This window comes from Myotis daubentonii, chromosome 15, assembly GCF_963259705.1.
Source record: "Myotis daubentonii chromosome 15, mMyoDau2.1, whole genome shotgun sequence".
Lineage (NCBI taxonomy): Eukaryota > Metazoa > Chordata > Mammalia > Chiroptera > Vespertilionidae > Myotis > Myotis daubentonii.
In genome coordinates, this window is record NC_081854.1 from 45,633,553 (window position 1) to 45,654,460 (window position 20,908).

The 20,908-nt window shown below is 49.7% G+C and overlaps 1 long non-coding RNA gene across 1 annotated transcript in view; it reads right to left on the minus strand.

Annotated features, from left to right (window-relative positions):
• Positions 1-1,134: 1,134 nt before the first annotated feature.
• The window catches only part of LOC132216390 (uncharacterized), a 67,014-nt gene continuing 47,240 nt past the window's right edge, over positions 1,135-20,908 (minus strand). The window contains exon 3 of the long non-coding RNA XR_009448744.1: positions 1,135-2,521. This is a non-coding gene — a long non-coding RNA (uncharacterized LOC132216390). The remainder of the gene's footprint in view (positions 2,522-20,908) is intronic.

Genomic DNA, 20,908 nt, shown 5'->3' on the forward strand with positions numbered 1-20,908 from the left:
TTGGCTTCAATGAGTCCGCTCCCCACTCCGCCTCTTTAACCATTTGTCTTCTCTGCCCTGGGGCCAGGCTTCTCTGTCTTTGTCACCTAGACACAATAGCCCTAACCAGCCAACCCTTTCAACCAGGCTCCTGGGGACATAAGAAGGGCTTTTAGCCAGGTACTTCCACAGCCCCTTAAAGACTGCAAAGTCTGACGTGATGTAAACTAAAATGCCCTTCCCTTGGCCAGCCCCCCCTCCCCCCGCCCCCTAAACAGCCCTAGATCCAGACCTCAGCTTCTGAAGCTACTTCTCCATATGGACCTTGTCCAGCCTTAGGATGAGATCCCATAGACAGGACAGCCTGGCCAGAATCCAGGTAGGCATGAGTGTGGTGGTGGTGGTGGTGGTGGGGTGGGGAGCATCACCAGAGCTGGACACGGCAGCCTTAGGTGGGAGATGGGCAAGCATAGAGACAAGCTGACCCTTGGCGTGGAGACAGCAGTGACAAGGTTGGTGGCACAGGATGTTTTAGGAGTATGCATGGGGAAGACCCACTATAGCCTGAGCCAGAAAGAATGGCTCCTTGAGGAAACTGATGCTGAATTGAGCTCTAAGGATGAATAGGCATCTGTAGTTGGAGTAGAGATTTCAGTGGTGGTGAGCTTTAGGTGGGCTAACAGGTCCTCTCTTCAGAGTTTACTTTCCTGAGGGATTATTTCTCATCAGTGATCCACTGATCCTGCATCTCTTTCTTGCCCTTTCCCACTTCTAATCCTGTCCCCCTTTCCTGGGCAATCTCCTCCAGCCTCATGATTGTAACCAGCACCCCTCTGCTACATGTGATCCATTGTACCATGTCACATGGAGTCTCTTCTACCTGGACTGCTTCTGACTTGCTTGCCTACCTAGTGAACTCTTATTCATCCTTCAAAACCCAGCTTAATGTTCTTCTTTCTGGTGCCTTCTCAGAACCACCTCTCCAACCATGCATTTTCATTCCACAAACTTCCACTGAGCACCAAGTGTTAGGTTCAGAATGTGGCCCTACATTGTAACTTTCTATTTACTTGACTGTCTACCCAGTTGACCAGGATCTCCTGGGGGCAGGGGCAGGTAGGGCTGAGTCATTTATTTTCTTAATCCTTAGGCTTTAATATGCACTCCATGAATGAATGAATGGCTGGATGAATGAATATAAGTACAGCTCCTCATTGTAAAACAACAAACAAGAAACACCCAAGTCAACAGGGCTGGCACCCTCCGGTTCCCATTTCGGTCCCCTAACACTGTCCCAAAAGAACTTGGCCATATGTTATTAAATTAAAGTGAATTAGAATTTGCTTGAAATAACCACACACTCCCCCGCTTCCCTGAGCCTTTAATGACCAGATTACATCTCCTCCAGGCACAGAAGTTTGACATTTCATTGCAAAGTCATTTTCTTCCCATTTCCTTATGTTGCTAAAATATTCTATTTCTCTTCATGTTCCCTTTGTGTTCCCATTACTCATGTTTAGTTAAATTTGTCTGCTGTCATTTAATCATCTGAGATAGGCCTTGCCAGTGTGGACGTTCCTAGGGTACTGCCTGGCCTTCCAGACCATCTGAGAACAGGACCTAGATCCCACCCCCAGGGCTTCTGGCCTGACCCTCGGACCCTAGGTTTCTCCCCAGTGCAACTCGGACTCACTCCCTCTACACCCACTGCCTTCCTCTCTTCAGCCTTCTCCTCTTCTGTTTCCTGGGGCAAAGGTTTTCATTCTGCCTCCAGGCCTGGCACTACCTGAAACGCTTTTGGTCACAGTGAGCAAGGGACCTCATCATTCTCTCAATGGGTTCCCCGATTAAGTCCTTAACAGGAAAAATACACAACAGGGCAGCCAGTGTGGGGGTTGCTTGGTGCCTGCTTGGGACACTGCTCCTGTGGCTGGGACACCTTTCTCCCTCTCACCCACCCACCTGGCCTCACAATGGAGGGGTGGAAACAATTCTTCTCCCTGAAGAGAGTTGGCAAAGACCAGAAAGGCCCGTTTGGGCTTGGAGTGGAATCCCGGTGTGGCTCTCGATAACTGTGTCACTGAGGGGTGGGCTTGGGGCTTGTCAGGACAGGGGCAGTGGGAGGCAGGGCCAGAAGCCCGGACGGCTTCCATGTATTGGGCTTTTGCAGCATGCTGGACTTGTGGGCATATTGGAGGCTTGGGGTTGTGACTCTCCCGTCCCCAGGTGATAGTGCAGGATGCTTCTCCTCACCTCAAGCTTGGGGAAAGAGGCGTCTGTAAGACACTCAAAAAACTCAACACATGTCCTCTGGAGCTTCAGGGATACGGTGAACGGGGCCGGCTGATGCCAGAGAAATCTCAGCGGCAGGAGACAGGAGAGTAGATGGCTTCGCCAGGCAGCTAGGAAAGTAGCCGTGTTGGGACCATGTGCAGAGGTCATAAGGGCAAAGGATGAGCAAGTATCTTCAGTGGATGAGAGGTGGCCACTGACATGAGAGAGCCAGAGTAGGGTCATCTTCCAGCCTGATCTAGGAAGTCTCCTGGAGGAAGAAAGCCGGAAGTCATTGCCAGGCCAGAGTGTAAATAAAGAAGGGGTCATGTGGGGATGTAGCTTAAATTCCATCCAGGGGCAAGAAAAAAAATTAGCTCCGTAGTATACGTTTAAAAGACACAGCGAGACAAAGACAAACTGTCTTATGGTTCTAGTCAATGAGTCATGTTTGTAGGGCTACACATAAATTATCTTCATTTTCTCTTTAATGAAATGTACTTCATCCTTCTGTCAATTCAAAATCTATTCATATTTCTAGAACAAGATCCTATCTCCAGCCTACACTCATCTACGTTTTCTAGGATCTCTAGTTGCATCTAGGTCAAAAGATCTATTATCTTTATTATTTCCCAAATAGTTTATGGTCTTCAACTCATATGTCACTTAATCTTCACAACAGCCCTAGAAGGGAAGGGCTCAGAAATTGAGGATCAGAAATTGAGAAGGGCTCTGGCCAGTTGGCTCAATGGTTAGGGGGTTGGCCCACACACCAGAGTTGAGGGTCTGATTCCCAGTCAAGGGCACATACTTCGGTTGCAGGTTCAATCCCCCACCCTGGTCGAGGCACAAGTGGGAGGTAGCCAATCTATGTGTGTCACATTGATGTTCTTCTCTCTCTCTCTCTCTCTCTCTCTCTCTCTCTCTCTCTCTCTCCCTCTCTCTCCCCCCCTCCCCACTCCCTTCCACTCTCACTAAAAAATCAATGGAAAAAATATCCTTACTCCTCAGGTGAGGTTTAACAATAAAAATAAATAAAATAAAAAGAAATTGAGAAAGGGGCTCAAGGGTACACAGGAATAAATGGCGGAGTCAGGTTTAATGGAAGAAAGTCAGGCCCGGGGCTGGGGTGAGGGCACAGGCAAAGTGGTGCCATGAGGGGGAAATGAGGGGCTTCAGCAGCCTTTCCTCTATCTCCGCCCCCATTCTTAGTATCGGCAGCTGTTGTTTAGACAAGTTCCCAAAGGGGCCTTCTGACAAACGCCTACAGGACAGTAGCCCTGCAGCCGCTCAGGACTTTGACAAAGTGCATGAGGCACTCAGTTCCCTGGATACCTTCACGAAGGGGCCAGCAGGGCGCCTCCTTGGATTATACTGGCTCTTAAACTACTAGGTCCACTGTCATGAGCAGATGAACACGGAACTGTGTTGTGTGCGTTCAAGTTTTTCAGGGAGCAGGAACCAAAGGCCCATTTACAGAGAGGGGGATTTCCCAGAGCCAGGAGACTGGTGAGGAGGCCCAGGCCAGTACCAGGGAGATGCTGCCTGAGACTAGGCAGTTCCCAGGAGGCTTGGCAGGCTCTCACATTTAGTTCTACCCCAGGATCTCCTGGGTCCCTGCTGGGACATGCGCACTCTTGTAACCGTGGCTGTTGATGGTTCTATTTTCACATCAACCTGTCTCTCTTTTATAAAAAAATAAAAAAAATATATTTTTTATTGATTTCAGAGAAGAAGGGAGAGGGAGAGAGAGATTGAAACATCAATGATGAGAGAAAATCACTGACCAGCTGCCTCCTGCAGGCCCCACACTGGGGATTGAGCCCATAACCCAGTCATATGCCCTGAGCGGGAATCAAACCCATGACTTCCTGGTTCATAGGTCGATGCTCAACCACTGAGCCACGCTGGCTGGGCAACATGTCTCTAAGAAAGAAACTAAATAACTGGATTTCATAAAAAAATTTACAATTCCATGATTGCACTGGCCCACACCAGATTCTTCCTTTTTTAATGCCACTTACTGGTAGGTATTACACCCCCAAGAAGGCCATGGGCCCTTGTTCCTGCCATTTTGTTCCCTTAGAACAGATGGAGAAATGAGCAGGCCGGCCTAAAAGCAACTCCTCGTGCAGACATGTGGCTATCACTTGCAATTAGGATAGAATAAAGGCCCGTGGGTTTTTCTTAGCAGCATCTGCCCAGTGGTCAGAGGATGTCTGCCAGGGCCTCAGACACAGCTGACATGGAACTGGTTCTGAAGGGGCAGGTCTTGTATTACCTTTCCTGGGACCTCACGGGTGATTTAACATGAGTCTGGAAGAGGCCACATCAGGGATGTCTCGTGGGTGTTATTTTAAATCAGAAGCTTTTCTTTCAGTTTTTTTCCAGTGAGAGGGTTTCAACAGGTGTTAAAAAGTTGAAGGCAGCAGAGGGTGAGCTACAATAAGCAACGTGTGTCTGGCGTCTAATTTGATTCGACTTGCTTTCCTGGCCACAAGAACTTGGAGCCAGGAATAAAAAGCACAGGCGTGGAAGTGACAGCTCCCTGCAGCACGTCTCTGACTCCCTCCAGCCCAAGGGTTTACCCTATAGCCACAGAACCGGGTGAAGGGAGATGGCCAAGGACTCATGTCAGATACGCACAGCATGGGGGATTGCTTTTTATTGCGTTTGAAAAGCCCCAGCAACATCTCTTCGCCAAACTTTCCATGATCGGGCAAAGGACTGATTTATAAAGCACGAATCCAACTGGGCCAGCTCTCCTGGCCGGCTAAAATTGGCCTGAAAAATAAAGTAATTTGTGGTTGTCAGATCTTAAATTAAATGATTCAAATACTACTGCGGCTGATTAAAGGCCTTTATTCAATTTCCTCTTGACCACATGTTCTGTGAAGGCAGGAGAGATACTGTTTCTAGAAAAAAGGCAATATTCAGAGGCTGTTGATCTAACCTAATGGATGGTGTTTATTAAATATGGTTGCCCCTCCCTTTCTGATGAAAGGTGAGCCTACAATGGAGGAAATGACTGTTTGTTTAACTATGAATGCCTCTCTCCCGGGCCAGCCATCTGGGTAGGAGCCTCCACAGTGAACCAGGCTGGGTGCCCGAGGAATTTTAAGGACCCTTAAACCTCTAGGCAACAAAAATAAAGGTCAACAAAATGAAACTCAAGATGAGAAAACAGAAAAAAGAAAAAGAGAATCTGGGATTGCAGCAGACAGTCTAATAGTAGAACCCGAATCACCCAGGGCACCAGGGGAAGGGACCGCCTTTTGTACTGGCCACCTTAGTGCCCTTTGTTCTTGGCCCGTGAGGGGACCATGACCCAGAGCAGCCAATCCAGATGTATGATGAGCCCTGGCATAAAACAGATGAGCTGGGCTGGGGGGCGTGAGTGAAGAGCTGCAGCAATGGGCAGTTAGCAGCTGGTGCAGACACTGTGAGGAAAAGGAGGGGCCAGGAGATGTTCAGATCAGCAGTATGTTCAGATATGAAGAGGCAGAAGTTGTCAGGAAGCAGAAGGTAGGAGAAAGGGAAAGGACACTCAGGGTGAAGGTGGAACAAAGGGACAGTTGGCTGGTTGGGAGAGAGACTCTGTGACCCTGGGAGAGAGATGGAGAATCCAGCTGGCCCCCATCCAGGTGTCTCAGTTTCTGCTCATCCTGAAAACAAATTCACCCCTTCTTCTTCTTCTTTTTTTTTTTTCCTTCAAGATTTTTTTTTTTAATACATCTCTTTATTGATTTCAGAGAGGAAGGGAGGAGGGAGAGATAGAAACATCAATGATGAGAGAGAATCATTGATTGGTTGCCTCCTGCACGCCCCCCACTGGGGATCGAGCTTGCAACCCAGGCATGTGCCCTTGGCCAGAATCGAACCTGGGACCCTTCAATCCGCAGGCTGACGCTCTATCCACTGAGCCAAGCCGGCCACGGCTCTTCTTTTTTTTTTTTTTTTAAATATATATTTTTTTTATTGATTTCAGAGAGGAAGGAAGAGGGGGAGAGGGAGATAGAAACATCCATGATGAGAGAGAACCATGGATTGGCTGCCTCCTGCAAGCCTCCCACTGAGGATCGAGCCCACAACCCGGGCATGTGCCCTTGACCGGAACCGAACCTGGGACCCTTCAGTTTGCAGGCCCAATGCTCTACCCGCTGAGCCAAACCAGCCAGGGCTTCACCCCTTCTTAAGGAAGCTAAGCAGGACTCAAAAGAGCCCCAGTGGACACAAGAATCAACAAAAGTTTTCCAGCACTGAACAAAGGAAGTTCACCAGATGAAGTACATGCAGGTTTTAGAGAGTGAGTCATCTAATTTCAAAGGGATGTGATGAGATCAAAACAGTGGGGAAGGGAATGGCTTTCTGGCCACAGCAAGTAGGTGGTAGGCCCCGGGAAAGAACTGGGTTCCCCTCCTCCAGGGCGGCCTGATACCCCTCTGACCTTACTCTGACCTTCCTGGGCTTCTGTTTCTGGAGGAAAGAGGCCACGCAGAGCAGTCTGGTCCTCCTACCCCAGGCCACAGACAGGGAACTCACTGAAGGGAAGTTCACTGTGAATTCTAAGTGCCTCGAGATCTAGTGAAGCAGAGAGACCACGGAGATCTGGGCACCCAGCATTCCCAGGGCCCATCGGTAGGTGCAGATGACTCATCCAGAATTCCTTCGGGCCCCTGTGCAGGCTTCCCTTTCAGAGTCTGGGCCTGGGTTAGATGAGATGGTCCCTCCTGATAGTCAAACATCCCTTAGTGCACTTAACTGGGCTGAACTGTGCCGCTGTCCCAGCCCAGAGGCAGGAATCTGGATCAGTTGGGGATCCTAACCCAAATATTAGTGGGGGCTTTCCTTCCCACTTTCCCAGATTATCCCATTCTCTCCTGAGGCTCATGGGGAAGTTGTCACATGGGGCTAGTTGCAGGGAAGTGAGTGAATGTCCAGGGCAAAAGCAGGTGTTATCCCCATTTAGTGGTTAGCAGGCAAGTCTAAAATCAAGGAGAAGAACTGGCTTCACCTCCTTGAACCCCTAGCCTGGCCCTGGGCATAGGCGAAGGACCATCGCAGCTAGAGGAGAGCCCACCACCTCTTGTACTGCCTCAGGGACTTCGCCCTTTGGCTGGAATGCTCTTTCCACAGATGACCATAAGGATCCATCCCACACTGAAGCCCTGACTGGGTGGCTCAGTTGGTTGGAGTGTTGTCCGTGCACCAAAATGGTTTCAGGTTTGATTCCCAGTCAGGGCTCATATCTAGGTTTCAGGTTTAATCCCCAGTGTACATTGATGTTTCTTTTTCTCTCATTCTCTCCCTCCCTCCCTCCCTCTCTCCCTAAAATCAATGAAAATATATGCTTGGGTGAAGATTAAAAAAAACCCCACTTGATATTATTTTATTATTTTTTATTTATTGATTTTAGAGAGAGGGAGGGAGACACAAAGAGAAACATCGACCTGCTGCTCCACTTGTCCATGCATTCACTGGTTGCTCCTGCATGAGCCCAGACCAGGGATTGAACCTACAACCCCAGCACATCAGGATGATGCTCCAACCAACTGAGACACGGCCAGGGTTCCCTCTTTCTTTAGGTCCCTGTTCAAAGCACTTTACTACCCGTCATAGAACATGGTTATATGTTTCTTGTCTGTCTCTCTCCACTGGAGTGTAAGTTTCCTGTTTTATGTGTTTTGGTAGCCGTTCCCCTGAGCCTAGAATAGGACCTGGCTCATAGTATGCATTTGATAAATACTTGTGGAGTAAATTATTGAATTAATTATTTTAATATACCCTTTGGTTTTTAGTCAGTGTGTTCATTTTTCATATGCGAGAGTAAGTCTAGTGTAGCGAGTGAGGCCATTCCCCCTGCCATTATTGTATGGGCTTGGGAAAGTCACTTAGCCTCCTGTGCCTCAGTTTACTCATCAGTAGTATGGGAATACTTTACCTCTCCCTAATAGCACTGTCAAGAGATTTTAAAGTTGATGGGCTTGCAACAAATCCTGCCCATGTAAACATCAGCTTAACGTTTTACTGGGATTTGTGTTTCATTTCAACCTGTGCTTTGTCCATTTTCATAGGGATTATTTTTCTAGTTGATGGGCAGGAAGTTTGTTGGCCAGAGCCCCTGGCTGCCCAACCGTAGCCCGCACAGCCTCCAGGGGGCGCCCAGGGACCACGCTTCCCGGAAGAGGCGGCCCGCGGTAACCAGGCCGACAATTCCAGCCGGAGCCCCAACTGGGTTCACTTGGGTTGTCCCCTTCGTCCCGGATCCTCTCCCCACTCCCGGACCCAAGGATGAGGAGGGGTCCGGCAGGTGGCTGACGCGTCATCTGAGGACCACAGCCTCCCGGTTAGGTCCCCGCTTCATCCCACCTGGCGCTTCCCAACCAATGTTGGATGGTGCCATCGCCCAGGGCGACCCTGCGGAAGCCAGCGAGGCTCTCACCCAAGGGTCTTGGAGGTCGCTCCCTGCTGGCTGCCCACAATTGGGGGGGGGGGGGGGCGCGGGGAGGGAGGGACAAAGTCCCAGTTATTTTACTAGGAAGAACTTTGCACGTTAATGTCTTCACCAGTATTTAGCTGTGACCCTAGGAACTGGGGGCTGGTGCGGAACCCCAAGTGGGGTAGGAGGAGAGGAAGGCTGCAGGGTGGGGACGCCTAGTGGCCTGCTGGCTAGCCCTGTGGTAAGCAGCTCGCAGAGCGAGGAGGATGGGCCTGGTACGGAAGGTCAGCAGGGCGAAGAGCCCCAGGTGCCTTGCCTAGCAACGCGCAAAACCGGGAAAACAAGGATCGCACCCCCAGAGTAACCTTGCCTCTCCTAGCATGCTGCTAGTCATGTGTTCCAATAAAGGGGCCAGAAAATAGCCCTTAAGCATTAATCCCCCAGGACAGTGAGGTTCTGACCCACATCAAATACATGTAGGCCCCAGTGGTGTTTCAGTTCCAGGCCCAGAAAAGCAGCAAAACCAGACAAGCCTGACCTCAGGACCAGCCTCATTAACTAATGACCCACTGACCTGGCTCCTACCCATCAGCGGAGACCTAGACCTTGAAAGGGCACACCTGGAAAGCTGATGAATATTCTATTGTGATCCTCCCCTGGGACCGCCCCTAAACTCTCCACCCCCAACAAGCCCTGAGGCTGGAGGACCCAGCGTGGTCTCCCTTTGGGGCCTGCACCATTCCAGACCCCCTCCCCACCCCCCCACCCCCATTACCTTTGCCCTTCTCTCTCCTACGCTCTAAGGACCTTTCTTCTGCTTCTTTAACTTGTGTCCTGACCCCATTTCTAAATAATCTTTCTCTTATAGTTTGAGTCTTGGCCCTGAATTCTTTCCTTGCCAGAACTCAAGTACCAAGGTTGCAGAACCAAAGTCCGGTCCGACTCCATTGGTCTAACACCAGGTGCTGTTCTTACCACAACCAAATTAAGATCACCAGGCGGCAGCTCCCCACCCCAAAGTAGAGTTACTAGGCAGGGGCCATAGGTGACAGCACCCGGGGTGAGGGATGGAGATGATGGCGTTCAGGGGCCTGAGAGGGAGGCAGAGAGCTGGCTCCAGGGTCCCAACCAGAAACGAAGGGGCACAAAATCCTTGGAGCTGTGGGCCAGAGGCCTCCACGGGGCAGAGGGTGAGGAAGATACAGGGTGCTCAGTTCTGACTGAGGCGTTACCTTAGTCGCCACGACTCCAGCATTCGGTCTGGACATGGCAGGAAGTGGCAGGGACATTAAGGAAGCTTGTGACCTGGATGGCGGGAGGGGTCATTCACACCCTGCAAGAGTTACCCAAGACGAAGATAGGTCTTTGAGGTGAGAAAGGGTGAGCCAGGGCCCAGAGCAAGGGCTGGGAAAGAGAGAACAGCCTGTAGGAGCTTCAGAGGCTAGGGGGGGCGGGGTGGGGTGGGGGCGTGTTCAAGGGCACAGGAGCCATGGCCTACAGGGGCATTGAGGGGGCTCTGGAGGAGCAGCAACCCCAGGGGCTGTAGGGAAGCTGTGGTGGGAGCAGACAGATTCAGAGCAAGAGATGGAAGGAGAGGCTGAGCACGTGTCTATGGGAGATGACTCCTGTTTTAACAGGTAGGAGGACTGCAGATGGGGAAGGGGGCGTATGAGACTTCAGAGGATGGAAGGACAGGAGGGAGTGACCAAGGGTATGAGGGTGGGAGGCTGGACAGAACCAGAGTAGCAGAGACCTCACTTGGCTGCTGCTTCCCAGGACCCATCTTCTATTAAGAATGCCCTGAACCATGACAGGTCCTTCGAGAGAGCCAGTCAGGGCTCTCAGTGCATGTGAAGGAGCCCCGCCGAGGAGCCCCACACGTGAGAACGCTTCTGGAAGCATTAAGTGCTTTAAAAGGCCCACTGCTTGGCATGTCGGCCCCATTAGAGGGAACGTTTTATCACAATGGACGCATGAGTAGGTTGTTTGATGGTAATTGCTTTCTTAACCCATAGAGAAAATGCATCACAAACCTGCCACAATTAAGTGGTCACATTCCTCTTTTTTGATTTAGAGCTATTTAGAAGTATTAGCTACCGACTTTGCTTCCAGGGTTATTTTTTTTTTTCTTTCATACTGAAACTTACTTTCTTTTGAACCCCATAAAACATTCTAAGTGCTCCAGGAGGGAGGAATGAAAGGATGTTTGCAGTTCCAGCTCTGTAGCCAACCATTGCGCTCAAATAATACCCTCAATGTGTAACCTGGGAGTTTAATATCCTCACATATTCACAATTATGCAGAAATAGCCCCAAAGAAATGTTCCGTTTATTCATAGCTGGATAATTATTGGCATTCAACTTCCACAACCTCAGAGCTGCTTCTCAAAGTTCAGTGGTGTCCCTGTGCGACCCAAGGCGTGCTGGGTATGTGGAATCCGTAGGCAGATCCCTGAGGGGCAAAGAGATGGCCTGGAGAGCGCTCAGCTCTCCCTAGCGCACTGCAGCCTCCTTCCACTAGGCAGGACTTCCCCTTCCCCAGAGCATGAAAAGTCCAGGTCTGACGTGCAAATGGCCCTCCACTGGTCATGGAGAAAAGCCGGTACGTTGTACAAACACACACATACAAGGAGGACTCGGTTATTCCCTGTGAATCCTTTAGTCATCCATGGATGAAGTCCGAAGTCCAGGGGTAGTCTCAGATGCTCAGTGTAAAAGGGTGCTGTGGTCAGGTAAGCATGCAAAGCGCTGCAACTTCTCTCTCTATGCCTCTTTGGACAGGCACAATGCATACCCCCCATGAATACATTTCCCCTTTCCTGTTGGCTCTCCCGCTGTTCCCTTTGCTCCAAGCACATTTCCAGAAGAATATCATGAAAACTATTCCCTGAATAATAAATTACCCACCTCCTCTCCACCCACTTACATACACCTTTCCTGCTTTGAAGTGTCAGCTACTCTGATTTCTTTAAGTGGACCTCACTCTGCATTCACCACTCAGGTGGAGTTACATTAAGGGATCTGGGCACCAGCCCTCACTTCACCCGGCCTCCTGCCCCCTAGGCTCCTCTGTCCACATTGTGGTCACCTTCCCACTTCTCCTGGGCTGGGAGTACAAGGCTGCATGGGTCACCTTGTCCTTCTTCCCCTGAATCCAGACTGCCTCAGCCTAGACCTTGCATCCTGATTTAAAATCCTCTTCAGTGAAATCAGCTAGTATGGTCTCAGCTGCAGGTTACAGAAAACCCAACCCAAACTAGCACAGATGACAAAGGCATGGATTGGCTCATGTAACCTCAGAGTCCAGAGGTGACAGACTCCAGCCGAGGTTCAGGCAGAGCGCTGACTTGACGACGCTGGAATTCTCTCAGTCCTGCCTGCCTCTGGCTAGGGGCTTCATCCCCAGCACAGCCACATCCAAGGCCACAAAGGGCTCAAAACTATTCCGAACCCATGTGCATACTCTGACTGTCCAGCTGAGTCAGTGGGTCTTTCAGGAAAACATTTCCCTACAGTTTCATCAAAAGTCCCTCTGGTCTGATTGGCCCAGATTGGGTCTGATGTCCACCCCTTAGCCAATCGCTGTGGCCAGGTGGATGGGACATGCTGATTGGCTCCACTGCAGCTTGGGGAGGGTAGGGTGGGAAGTCCACAGGCTGCATAAGGAAAGGGTGGGCATCCAGATAAAATGTGGAATACAGCACCAAGGGAAGGGGGAATGGATGCTAGGAGGCACACAATAGCAACTGTCCACTTCTCTGGGTAACTTGACTTCAAGCCCTTCCCCTTCTCTCTCAGAAGTAAAGATCAACCTTTCCCTCTGTGCATCTCAATACAAAGCTTTCCAAGCAGGGGCCTTGCTTGTGACCCCAGCGCTTAGAACACTGGCTAGCCAACCAGGTGCTTGTCAGTGTGAGTGGAAGGAAGGGATCAAAGGGAGGGAGAAACAGGAAAGCCAGCTTCTCATTTGCTGGGGTGGGGCAGGTGGCTCCGGGGTTCTTGGTGAGTTGACAGGCGGAGACAGCCCTGTGATCAATAGAGCCTGCAGGCTAGGGCCCCGATGACACATGCCCTCCCCCACAGGACTCACTTCTGAGATGGGAAGGAGGGTGGGAAGCTTTTACCAACAGAACTGTGTGTGCCTGTCATGTAAAGAATTCCACTACCCCAGCTGCAGGGACAATTCAGTGAAATTCTGGAAGCATTTGTGGAACACTACCTTACGCCAGGCCCAGCCATGGGCTCTGCAGAGCCGACAGTAAGTGGACAAGGCACAGCTAGTCCGTACCCTGTGTGGTGTACAGCCTGGTGGATACAATCACAATGAAGCCAGGACGAACACAGTGGGGACTCCATCCCCGGAGGTGGAGGAGCCCCCTCACGGCACACCCTGCATCACTTCAGGCCTCTCTCAGCAGCCAGAACGAGTCCCTAAGTGCCTTCACATAGCTATCAGGTGATCTGGACACTTTCCTTTTATGAACATACAATTGGTGACAAATAATTTCAAACCTGCCTGTTTTCACCTTAGATGTGAAGGCTTAGAGGGAAGCGCACCTCCCCAATTTTCCTTGGACACAATGTTCAGTTCTCTTGAGAACTCTTCTTAGTAAGAGGAATAAAATTTTTCTGCAGTAAAATAAGCTGTTGCTCCAATTCGAAAATTGCTTTAATCTCTATGGACAATTATGAAGTGGATGTGCGTTAATGTCAAGGGCAATGTACGGGCCAGTGGACGCCTAGGTCAGGTGTTGGGGCAGCAAGGAGAGATCTTGCGGCCTCCTAAAGTCAGCTCTCATTTCCCCAGAAACAGAAAGAGGAATTAAATGAATAAGAGCCACACAGCACCATGTAAAATATGAGACACATGAGGACTTCATTAATAATCTCATGTGGTGTGGAGTGTCTTAGTTGACAAATTTTTCAGAGTGTCTGACATTTTTGTTGAAACTACTTAGCAGTCCTTCCCAGATGACTCATCCAGTGAGACCCCTTGAACCCTCTGAGTCCGGAAACAGCTGGGTCACCTGAAGAGGGGCACTCTTGGGGTCAGGATCCATGGTCTTTAGTGGGAGTTCATGTCAGTGACTCCTATAGGGCATTGCTTCTCCCTCCCAAGCTACTCTGATTCCATCACCAGACTGAAATGTAGTCATTCACGTTGCAAATGTTTCTTGGGCACCTACTGTGTTTCAAGTTCTGTTCTAGGTGTGGGGTCTGAAACACTGGGCAGCTTAATTCTCGGGACAGTCACACTGAAAGGGGTCTCCATGTTCTCTCCCATTTTTCTCAGCCCACTAATGAGGAGGTGTCACTGGGAGAGAAATGTCTGAATTAAGTATTAGTTTTGTACTGCTGCTGTAACGGATCATTAGTGGCTAAAACAGATTTATTCCCTTATGGTTCTGGAGGTCAGAAGTCCAAAATCAGTTTCGCTCGGTTAAAGTCAAGGTGTTGGCAGAGCTGATTCCTGAGGATGGTCTGAGGGAAGAGTCCTTGCCTTTTCGGCTTTTGGTGGCCACTTGTATTCGTTGGCTTGTGGCCCCTTCCTCCATCTTCAGAGGACATCATTCCAACCTCTGCTCCTGTCATTACATCACCTTTCCAGCTTCCTTTTTTGACCTTGCGCTCCTCTTCTAAGGACACTGTGATGACATTTAGGACTCCCCCACTCACTCCCTGGTCACCCCTAGAGCCACACTCTGGCTTCAGGAAGGGATTCTCTCCTCTTGGGGCCAAGAGGTCAGTCCTGACAAGGCTTGTAGCCAGATATCAGGTTTTCTAAAAGTCATCTGTCTCAGAAATAGCTTGCCTTCAGGCACCGCTGTGTCCTTCACTGCGGTCAGCCCTGTTGGTGTTGCCATCAACCCCTCCCAGCCAATAGCAGTTGTCCAGTGGGGCCCCTATGATCACCTTCCTGCTCCTTCCTGCCTCAATGTGGGCACTTGGTTCCCACACTGGATCACCCAGACATCTCTACATGGGGTGTCTCACAGTCCCGCTTGGCCTGGGACTGAGGAGTTTCCTGGGATGTAGGACTTTCAGTGTTAAAACAAGGATCAACCAAACTGGCCTGGTTGATCACACTATCTTCACACATCAGAATCCAGAGGCTTCTCAATCCAGAAGTCTCTCTCTCCTCCAGTATAAAGGCTAGCTTCATTTCTGGCCCCAAGATTAATTTCCAGGATAGTTACCTAAGGGAACTATGGTTTCAGGGGCAATTGCCCCTAACCTCCTAACTAGAAAGTCATCAAATAATCTGAGAGGGGGTCCATGTCCCAAAGTCTGGGGTGCTCTGTCCTGGGCATTATTCCCTTGTTAGAGCTAAAATAAAACAGACTTCCTCGACAACCAAGCTTGCTGCAGGCAACTCAATAAGATCTGTACAGAGGCCCTAAACAGTGAAGTGCCTGACAATGAAAAGGTAAACATATTGACTATTGTGCATCTTCTGTGTGTCCACTGCTAGGGTACACAGGCAGGGGAGGTGGATACCCTAGGACTTACATCCTTAAGGACTTGCTCACCCCAAAATCTGGGGGTCCCAGTTATTTCCTACTGGGACATATGGCTTGACTTGAAATCTGAATGTTGAGGTGGGACCTATAAAGAGGTTAAAACTAGACTCTACCTACCCTTTACATCTCTTCAAGGAAAAGACTTTCCTGGGAGCAATCTCCACTTCCTGATGGCACACTCCTTCCTGGAGTCAACTCCTAACCTCATGAAAACACAAGGACATCAGTAATCTTGTAATTGCCGCCCCCCGCCCCCATACCTAGGTCAAGATTTCTTATGAGACAAATAAGCCCTAGCTGTAGGTAAAACATCGCCATCGAGGTGAGAATGAAATTTCCAATCCACATTTCTTCCTGGGTAGACAGTGTTGCTAGAACACATGTGGGCTTTGCTCATTGACATGTGAAGTGGGCAAATGCATAGCTGGTGCCATCTACCTTCCAGGCAGCCTCGCCAGGTATTGGGAGGGCATCCCTGGAGAAATCTCACGAGCTTTATGGGAAGAATCCCCAGTGACTCTCAAGTTCATCTCCCTTGTTTGATGAGGTGAACAAACTGAGGACCAAGAAGGCTGGAGGGTTGCCCAGGAAGCCATTAGAGCAGGATCGGGGACTGAGTGGTAAACCGAGTCTGGGCTCCTGATCCCTAGGGCAACATTCCTTTCAGATCGATTAATTAGGGAAAAGACCAGTAGTGCCAGCTAACAGTGATGGAACCTGGATGAACTTCCTGCACTTGGCTAATTGCTTCCTGGGCCTTATGTCATTTACGAGGGGGAACAACTGTCCTTGTTCATCAACTACTGAGGGAGGGGCTAAGCAGGAAAGTACCAAACAGGGACAAGTTGGTCACTCTACATTTAAAACTCTCGCAAAACCTTATGAAGGAGCTACTATTGCTGCTTTCATCTTAAGGATAAGCGAAACCGAGGTATAAAGATGTTACATGTTGAAGGTCTCAGAATCAGCATTGGAACTCAGGAAACTCAAATCCAGACCCCACCAGCTTAACCCTCAACTTATAAAAGACACCTTCCCTAAAAGAGAGGAATCTTGTGAAATTTGGTCTGTGGATATATGTATTTGGGTGAATTTTTTTTTCTAGAAAACGAGTTTAAAGGCACTTGTCAGATTTCTAAAGGGGCCCAGGACCCCATAGAGGCTGAAGAGAAGGTCTGTGGGTGGCAGAACAGAAGCTTCCACTCTGAGCTCACTTCCCTTTTACTCTGAAGATACAAGTGTTCAACTGCAAGGCTGGGCACAATCAGAAAAACATGCAAGGGCGGGGGCTGTGCAGTGCTGGACCGGGTCCCGAGGAGTTGAGAAATCGCCTTCCCTACAAGTATTTGCAAAGGGGAGAGTCCCCCGTTTAGCTGCCATGACTCGAGCCTGACCTCCGCGAGGCTCTGGGGATGTGACCCCTTGAGGACCTCAGTTTGGGGAGGCAGGAAGAAGCTTCTGAGCTGTACCAGCTCAGCAAGGCCACTTCCCCTCCTGCCTGCTTTGGTCAGCAAGCACAGGGAGCTTTGGGATTCCACTGGGAAGGGCTGTTCTAAAATGCACCATACAAGTGTATACGGACTGGGTGGATGCTCACCATTCGAAGTACTGTGCTACTTGTTTTATGGGAAAAGAACTCATTCATTTCTGACCAAAGCCTTAGGAGGTAGATGCTATTTTAGGTCCCCTTCTACAGGATAAACTGAGGTTTAAAGTTGCTCATGGACCTGCAGAGGTCACCCAGCTGGTAAGGACTGGCTCTGGGCTTTGAATCTAGGCAGTCTGACGCCAACCGTCCCTTTTTCAAACAGTTGGCTGCTTGCTTCTTCTGCCATTATGGTCTCCTGGTGGACTACACCTGTTCCTCCAGTCCGACTGCAAGGGACACTCTTGTCAGATCTCAAGGTCTCTCCTCCTGCTTGGTGCTTACCCAGGCTGCAGGGCCACTCTGGGAACACTACGGCCATCAGCATGGTGACAGGGATTAGCACCCCTGCGGGAAGGATGGAAAGTGAGATGAGAGAGAGAACAAGGCCTCCCTACTCCCTGCCTGTGTGCCGCTCCCCAGGATGAACCTAGAGAAGCCAAGACTGAGGGGCCCACAGCTACTCAGCCCCGTGGGGAAGCAGGAGGTCTTCACCTGCACAGCTAGAAGGAAAGCTCTGGCCCTGGGAAGGAAGGGCTCTCTGCCCAACCAGGTACATTCCGGTCCTTCCTCCCACTTTGGCTGGGGTCAAGGGGAGTCGCCATCCCACACAGCATCCAGATAAGTATCCTGTAAGCTAATGGCTCTTCCCCGGTGCCAAATAACCCCCCGAGATCCGGCTGCATATCCAGGGCTACCCTGTAGAGCTGCAAAGTTTGCTAGCTGCACAAGGCTGCGAAGCCAAAGGGACTCACGGGGCTGAGGTCCGACTCTGCTCACCAAGCCATGGGCCCTGGTAGGAGGCTACATTCGCCTGACGGAAAGGATACCCTTCTCCCATTTTCACAAAGGCACCATGTGGGCAGATGAAAGCCTTGCATTCATCTATCTGCCTCCTGGATAGCTCCATTTGGTATCTGACAGGCATCTCAAATGTTGCATGACCAATACTGAACCCTTGATTTCTGGCCCCCTCACCTACTTATCCCCATCTGCCCCTTCTCAGTGATTGGCACCTCCGTTCATCCAGTCACTCAAGCCCCAAATTGGACTCTTCTTCTTTCACTGCCATTCACATCCAAACTGGCGGCAAATCCATTAGCGTCACGTTCAAGCCAGCCAACTCCCCTGTCCTCTATGGAAGAAGAGGGGGCCACATACTAACCCTGAAAATCTCAGGGGAGGCCTGCATGGTGGCCGTACAAACTCAGAGACCTACAGTAACCACATAGGATGGTCTGAAATTAAAACTTCTTAACCAAAAGTGAGTCATGGCGGGTAGTCATTTCCTAGGCCAGTATCTTCCTTGACAAAGGTCATTCTTTACCTGAATTGAGCCTGTCTCTTGTCTTTTTGCATCTAAGATAACATATCTTTGGAATGTCCGAGAGTAAGACCACAGAACCCTTCATTATTATCTTGTTCCCCCACATATCATCTCTATGTGCTATAAATGTTAATTGTTAACTATCCTATACCCACCACTGTAAAAGAAATATTTGTCTCTTCATTTTCCTCTTTATCCAATCCCAGATTTCCCCACTTTGCTTTCTCCCACCTTCCTAATCTATCACCAATAAATTTCTTTTTTAAAAAAATATATTTTATTGATTTTTTACAGAGAGGAAGGGAGAGGGATAGAGAGTTAGAAACATCGATGAGAGAGAAACATCCATCAGCCACCTCCTGCACGCCCCCCACTGGGGATGTGCCCGCAACGAAGGTACATGTCCTTGACCGGAATCGAACCTGGGACCCTTGAGTCCGCAGGCCGACGCTCTATCCACTGAGCCAAACCAGTTAGGGCACCAATAAATTTCATGTAACCCTATTTATGCCCCCTCCTTTGATTGTAATGTATAAAATAAGGTGCAAAACTGCTATTCTCTGGAACATTTTCTCAATCTGTTGAGATTTTGCTTTCCAGCAATTGTTGTCAGTTTGGCTCAAATAAACTCACAAAAATCCTTACAAGTTTCCCTCTGGCTGGTGTGGCTCAGTTGGTTGGGCATCGTCCCATGCACCGAAAGGCTGACGATTTGATTCTGGGTCAGGGCACATGACTGGGTTGTGGGTTTGATCCCCAGTAGGGGATGTGTAGGAAGCAGCTGATCGATGTTTCGCTTTCACATTTATGTTTCTTTTTCTCTCCCAAAATCAATTTTTAAAAATCTTAAAAAAAACTCTTATAAGTTGGGATGTTTCTTGTGTTGACACCTCCATAATTCCCATCCTAGGAAAAACCACCATCATCTTTTGCTTGGATCATTGCAGTAGACACTTATCACGTTATTTCCCTGCTTCAAACCCTCCAGTGGGTTCCACATTCTTAGAATGCCAACATCCAAACTTCTCTCAGTGGCTTATAGGTGCCTACCGCGTGTGGGCTTCATACTCACCCCCAAACTCCTGATAGAAGGGAGCTGGCCTGGGGTCATCATAAAGGGATCCTGCCCAACAGAGCTTTCTTCCAGGTAAAGGGGCAGTGACAGAAAGAGGCTGAAGTGGGTCACAAGCAGCCACCTGAGGAGATGAACCCCATGCAAGGAAACTGCATTTGGAAGCTCTTAGTGGAGAGGAGAGGAGGCTCTCTAAGGAAACCATGAAAGAATGCAGTTTGGAAAGATCCATAGATCTGCCATGTAGAAGGCCAGGGTGTCAGGTCCCAGTTCTACTGTCAAGAAAGCCCTTCTTGGGCCTCATGCTTCTCTCTCCATCTGGTTCCTCAACCCTAGTCCATCCCCAAGGAGATGGACAACATAGTGGGTAGCAAATGGAGAATGAGCTGGAGCAAGAGAGAAAAGATAGGCATACCACAGCCTCCTGTCCCCATTGCAGGCTTCATGTAGAGGTTGGGCAGGGTTTACATAGGATAGATATTTGATTATGTGATGGTGGCTGAAAAAGATTTGGAGCCTGCCTGAGAGTTTTTCTAATAGGTGGAGGTGAGAGTAAGAGGGTGAAGGGGTTTGCAGAGGCCAAATCCAGCTCATTCTATAAACTACATACATGAAAGTGGGAGATACAAAGTGCAAGGCATGTCCAGAGAACTAGTCACTTTGTGCAGCTCTTGCATAGAATACGCTGGGGCAGTTGTGGAAGTGGTGATGAGTAGCAGGCAGGGGTAGATAACACTGGTCTAAAGGGTCAGGTCAAGTAATCTGAACTTTACTTTGAGGACAGTGGGGAGCCACAGATATAGGAAGGGAGTGCCATGCTCTGACTCATATGAGCTAAAGTTCATCCTGAGTGTGGAGAACTGACTGGAGGGATCAGAAAAGAGGTCTAGAGAGGCCTGAAAAATGGTGGGTAAGATAAGGAGGGAGTGGACTGGTGAGGAATTAAGGAAATGAAACGGGCAGGCCATGCTATATTTGTCCTAGGGTCCCTTGCTACCCGAATGAGTCACCGAGGCCTTGTGGGAGGAGCTGAGCACCTGCTGCCAGGCATGCCAGGCCTCAGACTGGGTCTTCCATTTGTTCTTCCACCCAATCCTCAAATGACCCTTGAGGTTGGAATCATCACCCTCACACGGCCAGGGAGAAGACAGGTTCAGAAAAGCCTAGTGACTTATTAAAGCCACACATCTGGCTGGTTACACAGCTGGAACTGGAATTCAAGTCTGTCCTGGGGCCAGGGCACTGAGCTACTCAGTTCTGGGTCTGCTGACAGACACACCTGTCAACAGCTGGGGCAGCACCTCATATAGAGGACACCAGGTGTGTCTCCATGGGTGGCCAGGTATACCCTTACCAGTGCCATGAAGAGGAAAAGTCAAAGTGCCAGAGGGTTACTTCGGGTTCTGACCAACATGGCAGGGTTTGAGACATGGTACACACTGACTTGAACCTAAGGGTAAGGGTCATGGGGAAAGCCAAGAGCTTGCCGAGGCCCCTTCCTGAGCAAAGGAAAGTGGGCTAAGAGTCAGGAGGAGAGGGAGTCTTGAATCCTACATGTGCCCACACCCTAACCAGGTGGAGCCACAGCAGCTGGTAGCTTGTCCCAGCCTCACTGCCAACCCAGAGGTGGGGATCCTTCATTATCTACCCCTTGT